The 7,505-nt window shown below is 41.0% G+C and overlaps 1 pseudogene; it reads right to left on the bottom strand.

Annotated features, from left to right (window-relative positions):
* Positions 1 to 7,093: 7,093 nt before the first annotated feature.
* Positions 7,094 to 7,305, bottom strand: LOC113938851 (annotated as a pseudogene).
* Between the last annotated feature and the right edge of the window lie 200 nt (positions 7,306 to 7,505).

Raw genomic sequence — 7,505 nt, forward strand, 5'->3', positions numbered from 1 at the left:
TTTAAAAAAACCAACAGTATTGCAATTATAAAAGTGTAAAATGTTGAAGTTTAATATAATAAAATATGAAATATTATCATATGGTATGGATTTTATGTTTATTCATGTACTTACCTTTACCACAAAACTTTCTCACCATTGAGAAAGTAGTTTTTTCTTGATTGAGTGTTTGCTTGGTTGCTGAAAACCTTTTGTTGGTTTCTAGAGCTCCTACCATGTTTATTCAGACAGCTTTTTGTTGTTTTCTCAATGTTTCTGTGGGTAAATGAGTTCCTGAGTAAGAAGCGAAATTCCTGAGGTAGGGCTTTCTAGTCCACCATTTTACCCATGTCACTCGCTTCGTTTCCTTTTGTTGTCTCATTATAGCTTATTTAATCTTGTGGAGCTCTAATTTGTGTTCTTGAGCTTCCTTTGTTGAGTGTTGTAAGTCATGGCAATATGTATGGTCAAATTTTTGTCTACTCCTAGGTGACATTTTTCTGGCGAGAGTTCTTCATCTACCATTTTTTTCTGTTATTTTTCTCCTTTTTTTTTTTTAAGATTTATTTATTTATTTTGAGAGAGAGGGACAGAGCACAAGCATGAGCAGGGGGAGGGGCAGAGGCAGAGAAACTTTCAAGCAGACTTCCCGCTGAGGAGCCTGCCATAGGGCTCAATCTTACAACCCATGAGATCATGACTTGAACTGAAAGCAAGAGTCAGATGCTCAACGGACTGAGCCACCCAGGCACCCCTCTCCTTTGTTTTCTTGTGGGTATCTGTATATATCCTTTAACATTTCTTCTTCTTCTTCTATAATTATTATTATCATCATTTAATCTTTGAAGGAAGTGAGTTCTCTCTGGTGCTATTTACAGGAGAAATGTATGGAAGAAGGGTCAGGACATAAGATAAGACATCAAGAATTCTACTCATGGGGGAAAAAAGAATTCTACTCATGACATAAGGTTCATGGTTAGTGAATTGTTTTAGTCTTTACCTCTCCTCAACCAACCAAAACCAATTCTGCTCACAATCAGGAATATCTCTTCATCCCCTCATCCTCCCCAGCCTCACTGATAGATTGAGTCTGCAAATAAGAATTCTCTTGTGACTTCTCACTCAGCCTTGTCTTCACTCTTCATTCATTCACTCCTTCATTCAACAAATATATTTTTTTAAAGATTTTATTTATTTATTTGACATAGAGATACACAGCGAGAGAGGGAACATAAGCAGGGAGAGTGGGAGAAGGAGAAGCAAGCTTCCTGCAGAGCAGGGAGCCCGATGCAGGGCTCGATCCCGGGATCCCGGGATCATGACCTGAGCCGAAGGCAGACACCCGATGACTGAGCCACCCAGGCGCCCCTCAACAAATATTTTTTATTGAAGTATAATTGACATACAATATCCTTTTTCAGATGTATACTGATATTTTTATACACTATGAAATGATCCCCATGATAAGTCTAGTTTCCATCTGTCACCTTACAAAGTTATTACAATATTATTCACTATATTTCCTATACTGTACATTATATCTCCATGACATTTATTTTACAACTAAAAGTCTGTCCCTCTTAATCCCTTTCACCTATTTTGTTGCCCACCCACCCTCCTGTCATCAATTTGTTTCCTGTACCTATGAGCCTAAATTCATTCAACAAATATTTATTTGGTGACTACTAATTGTCAGGTACTGTTTTAGGTACTTGGGATATATGTATATAAACAAATCTGATAAATATCTAACCTTAAGGAATTCTTGTGGAGAAAACAGATGATGCAAATATACATTGAGAGCTTGAATTGTATGTTGGAAAGTGATAAGCAAAGCCGAGCAGTGTGGGAAGACTAGGAGTGCCAGTGAGGAGAAGTCTGATTACAATTACAAATATGATGATCAGTGTTGGCCTCCACTGACAATGTGATATTGAGCAAAGAAGGGCAGAAGCTGACAGGAATTGTGTGGGCCTCTGGGAGAAGAGTGTTCCAGACAGAGGGAATAGCAGGTCCAGAGGCTCTGAAGAGGGGCCATGCCTAACATGTTTGCAGCATAACAACAAGGGCAGTGTGGGCTAGAGTGGAATGGTCAGGGTTGAGAATGATAAGAGAAGGGATCAGAAAGGTAATGGTGGGGCCAAATCATTTAGTGTCCTGTACAACACAGGAAGGATTTTGGCTATATGGTGCCATTGCAGGGTTCTCAGAAGAGAATCGGCACAATCAGATTTACTACTGAAAAGCATCACTCTGGCAGCTGGGTAGATAACAGATGGTAGAGGGTAAGGATAGAAGCAAAAGACCAGTCATAAGTCTGTTTTGATAATCCTGACAAGAAATGGTGGTGGCTTGCTCCTGGATGGAAACAGTGGGGATGATGAGAAGTAGGTAAATTCTAGATGTGCTTTGAAGATGGAATCAACCAGATTTGCTGATGGGTTGGGTGTTGGGTTTAAGAGAAGGAGACCATCCAGGATGACTCCAGAGTTTTTGGTTTGAGCAATTGGAAGAATGAGCTCACCATGGGAAAGGCTGTGGATACAGGACCTTGTGGGCAAAGATCAAAGGTTCAGTTTGTGCATAAGTGTGAGGTGTGTACTAGGCATCTAAACAGAGATGCTGAGTAAGCATTTGAATACACAAAGTCTAGAATTTGAGATTGAAGTCTATATGGATATATAAATTTGGGGTTTTTATATACCTGGAATTTGAGGTTATATGATTGGATGACATCACCAAGGGAATAAATGTAAATAGAGGAGACCAGGGAAAGAGTCTTTGGACACTCTAGCATGAGGTAGTTGAAGGTGAAGAACCAGCAAAAGTGACTGAGAGAGAATGGCCAGTGAGTAGAAAGAAAACCAAGAGACCAGATGTCCTAAGATCCGGTGAAGTAGAAGAGTGATCAACTGTGTCAAATGCTAATGGTTTAAGGAAGAGGAGGACCAAGACTGGATTTCTCCATGTGAAGGTTACTGGTGATCATGAAAAGAACTGCTTCAGGGGTTTTCTCTGTGAACATGGAAGCCAGAGTGGAGAGGATTTAAGAGAGAATGCAGAAAAAAACTAAAGATAGTAACACAGACAACCCTTAGGAAGAGTTTGGCTGCAAAGTAAAGACATAGAGTGTTAGATGATCATTAAAGTAAAATTAAGATAATTTTTTTGTTTTGTGTTATTTTTTAAGATGTGAGCAACAACAGCATACTTGTGTCCAGATGAGAATGATCCAGTAGAAAGGGAAACATTGATGGTGTGGGGAAGGAAGGGGAATCACTGGAGTGATTTCTTTGAATGAACAAGAGAAGATGGGATCTAATGTTCAAGGGGAGGGATTGGCTTTAGATAAGAGCATGAATAATGATTGCAACATCTATGGTGACAGAGTATGCGGGTGCCAATGGTAAAGGTGGGTAGATGGGGCAGTGGGAGATGTAGAAGCTACATGCTAAGATTCTAAGATCCTTGCAATAGGAAGCAAGGCCAACAGTTGAGAGTAAAGACAGAGAAGGAGGTGACAGCTGTTTGAGGACAAAGGAGAATCTGTGCAATAGCCATCTAGGAGAATAGGGGAGTGAATGGACAAGGGAAGTATAATATGAATCCTGGGCAGTATCAGGGATCCAGCTGAAGCTGTTGATGTGCATTGGAAGTGTTTTTCAAAAAAAAAAAAAAAAAAGAAAGTGTTTTTCCCCAGCTTGTTCAGCTCCACGGGCATGAAGCCAGAACAAGTGGAGAGGTGGATTTAATCAGTCTTGAGGTTTTGCCAAGTGAGTATGCTGAAGTGAAAGAGGGATAAGCAAGGGGAGGGTGTGATGATAATTACTGGTCATGGAAAAAGTAAGCTGGGTGGGGATGGAACAAAAGGCAAGAGGGGTAGTGAACAAGTGACCAGATTAATGGATTAGGGGTTCTGGTGGGTCAAACGATTGTTGGAGATACCTTAAGGGATGGAAGTCAGAAGTGGAAGGCATGAGAAGAGAGATTATGTCATCACACTTAAAAAGATACAAACAAATGGGCACCCGGCTGGCTCAGTCAGTTAAGCATCTGACTTCAGCTCAGGTCATGATCTCAGGGTCCTAGGATCGAGCCCTGCAGCCGGCTCCCTGCTCAACTGGATGTCTGCTTGGGACTCTCACTCCCTCTCCCTCTGCCCCTCCTCCTCCTGCTCTCTCTCTCTCTCTCTCTCAAATACATAAATAAAATATTTTTTAAAAAGAGTGAGATTATGTCACAGAAGTAGTTATTGGTAGTGACAAGATCTAGGCAGGGCATCTCAAGCCAGCTAGCCGGCTGCAGTGATAGAGCATGTGTTTTTCTTTTTTCTCCCTCATGCAATCCATCACAACCCCCCCTACACACACACACACACACACACACACACACACACACACACACACACACACACACACACACACACCTGGAACAAATGGAGTTTTTTCTTTTTTAAGACATTTTAAAAAATACACTGACCCAAAAAGCACTGATCACATGGTTGGATGTCACAGCAATGTCAAATTGCTATGAAAGTATCTAAATGCTTCCTCTAGAATTTCTGTGCTTACCTCATGAGGACTAGTAACAAGAGTTTGTCCACTAGCACTTGCCCATGGCCCACACTAAGTAGTGCTGGTCTACTGTGTGACCATGGAAATGAGTGGCTGAGTTAAGATGAAGGCCAAAGTTGTAGAAGAAGTTCAGGAAAGTGAAAGGCCAGAGGTTGGAAAGTCACCTACAGGTATATTGAAGTCACCCAGAATTGAAAGTTATAGACAGAGTGATTTTGAGCCAAGGGCTAAGATTGCCAAGAAATAAGGGGTGGGGAATATCCCCAGGGAAATAGGTATAGCCATAGTGGTGTAGTGGGTGATACAAGGTGATAGAGGATATTTAAAGCTGAGATTTGCAGGGGAAAGAGGAAGAATGATCTGGAAGCAGCAAGGAGGAGCAAGGAGAGGACACTACCTCACCTCTTGCCCAGTGTGGAAGAAAAAAACAGCCGCCCTTGAGAGGGACAAAAGGGATAAAATGTCCTCAGGGGAAAGTCAGACTTCCGCTAGAGCAGGAAGGGGGGAACTGTTGAGAGAAGTTAAGGATACAGGGGATTTTGTTGCGCAGTAGAAGAGAGGTTTAATGAGTAGGCAGTGGTGGGAAAAAGGACAGAACAAAGAATGTGCAGAACTTTTCTGGGATGGGAGTGCAGGTGATGAGGGGAAGCTGCGCCTCCAGGGCTTCTCCAACAGGAGTAAATGGCATAATGATGTACAAGGCACGTTGTAAAGCAAGGATGAGTGTTGGGCATAGATAGGAATGGGGGTCTGGGGATCTCTCCTGATCCTCGTCCCTGGAGGAAAGGAGAGCTGAGGACGCTAGGTTCCCTCTTGATGCCAATGATGGCAATAAAAGGCCTGAGGAGTGTGTCTCAAGACTTCTACCTGAAGGGTCCAGGGAAGATGCCACCAACAGCCTATAGAACTCTTTCCTGCTGTTGCGACAGGAGGTTGTTGGTTTTAGAGTCTCAGGGTGCAACACTTATTTTGGAAAAGTGTTCTAGGCTGATTATTTTCTATCTCTGCAGTTGCAAATATCCTTTTTCCATATCTTTCCTGCACTTTGTTCTAACCCCATCTTTTGGCTTAAGGTTTCAGAGCAGTCTAAACTTTCCTGACAATGAGTTTGTATTTCTGTTTCTTGGTCTCCTTATTGATTTGGGATATTTCACATCAGAAAGAAGAAATGTTGATTCTGTTTCATCATTTTTTTTTCAATTACAAGGACTCATTTTTTTTTAAGGTATCTCATTCTTCATTTCACTGGGGAACCCTGAATGTTTATATCTACAGGTCTTTTCTCTTATGTTGAGAATTTCTCCAAAAAAGAATCTTCTAATGTCCTGACTGGGAGATAATAGGTCTGGCAGTCAACATCCTAGGAGTCCAGCAGGAGAAAGATGCCAGAAATCCCCCATTAGTAGGTAGACTTTTGTTCAGTTCTGCTGTTTTCAGTAAGGCCTCATATGTGCCTGGTGTCCCCGAGTGGTTCAGGTTCTTCATTCCTGGGGCTGGGCAAAGCAAGATGGTGGATAGCATGGGACATGGGAGAGGCCTTATGATTCTAACTGCATCTTCCTTATATAGATATCCATGTAATATGTCCCATCTCTTATTCTTATGGTAAATTATGTTTCCCCAAATGGCCACACCAATATATATCCCACTCCATAAATACTTTTTACAAACCAATATTGACACACCTCCATTGAGAGGTGGGGCTCTATGTTCCCTACTCTTGAATCTAGATGGATCTTTGTAACTGCCTTGACCAACAACAGAATGCAGCAAAAGTAATGCTCTGTGGCTTGGACTTTTTCCTGGACTTTTCTTCTTTCATGGGATGCTTGCCATGGAACCCAGACTGAAGAAGCCCAGGCCACACGGAGAGGCCACTTGTGGGTTCTGCCCAACTAGCTCAGGTCCCAGCCAACAGCCAGCATTAACTGCCTGTGAATGAACTCTCAGGTGACTCCAGCACCCACCTTTGAGTCTTTTGACTGAGTCCCAGACACTAGAGCACAGACCAGCTGTCTTCACAGTGTGCTTTGTGAATTCCTGACCCATGGGAACCATGACCAATAATAAATTATTCTATTTGTTTTAAGCCACTGAGCTTTAGGGATAATTTGTTACTCAGTAATAGATAACTAGTACACCACTGCCTTCAGCAATCTCTTGTACTTTTAATTTGTGGTCTTTTCCAGTGTTCTGATGTTTCTTGCTTCTCCATCAACTTTCCGTCTTTCAAAACTGTGCTGACATCTCTTGTCTGCATGTTGTCACTTCTATTCTCTGTGTCCTAATAGGGTTTGCTTGGTTTAATTTATGGTCACCCCTCTTTGATTGGGTTAATCTTTTTCTGAACACTCACAACATCATATGATTTAATTTTGTGGCAAGAAATAGAAATGAACTCCAGCTAGTTTATACACATACATATATGAAGCATATGAGTTCTTCAAATAATTGAAGAGTTGAATGACCAAGACAGGGAAAGGAAAGATGAAAGAAATTTTTCACTGGATAAATAAAAAGAAAAATTTCACTGAATGTTCACAGATTTCTCTTTATCCAGAGTAGTGCTGTCCAGGAGATAGATCATGAGACACAGATGTAATTTTCCATTTTCTAGTGTTATATGTATTTAAAAAAAACAGATGAAATTAATTTTTGTATATTTTATTTGACCCAATATATCCACAATATCATCCTTTGAACATGTAATAATATACTACACTTGATCTTAGCCAAAAGGCCGAGAAGCGATGAACATGTAATAATATAAAAATGTATTAATGCGATATTTTGCATTTTGTTTTTGTACTACGTCTTCAAAATCTGATGCACTTACAGTATATTTTAGGTACTTAATAGGCACATGTGGCTAGTGGCTATCATATTGGCAGTCAGGTATGGAAAAATAATTGTTACCGTCCTTGAAAAAACTCAGCTCCAGAATTTTTTTTG

The sequence above is a fragment of the Zalophus californianus genome, chromosome 8 (genome assembly GCF_009762305.2).
Source record: "Zalophus californianus isolate mZalCal1 chromosome 8, mZalCal1.pri.v2, whole genome shotgun sequence".
In the NCBI taxonomy this organism is placed as follows: Eukaryota; Metazoa; Chordata; class Mammalia; order Carnivora; family Otariidae; genus Zalophus; species Zalophus californianus.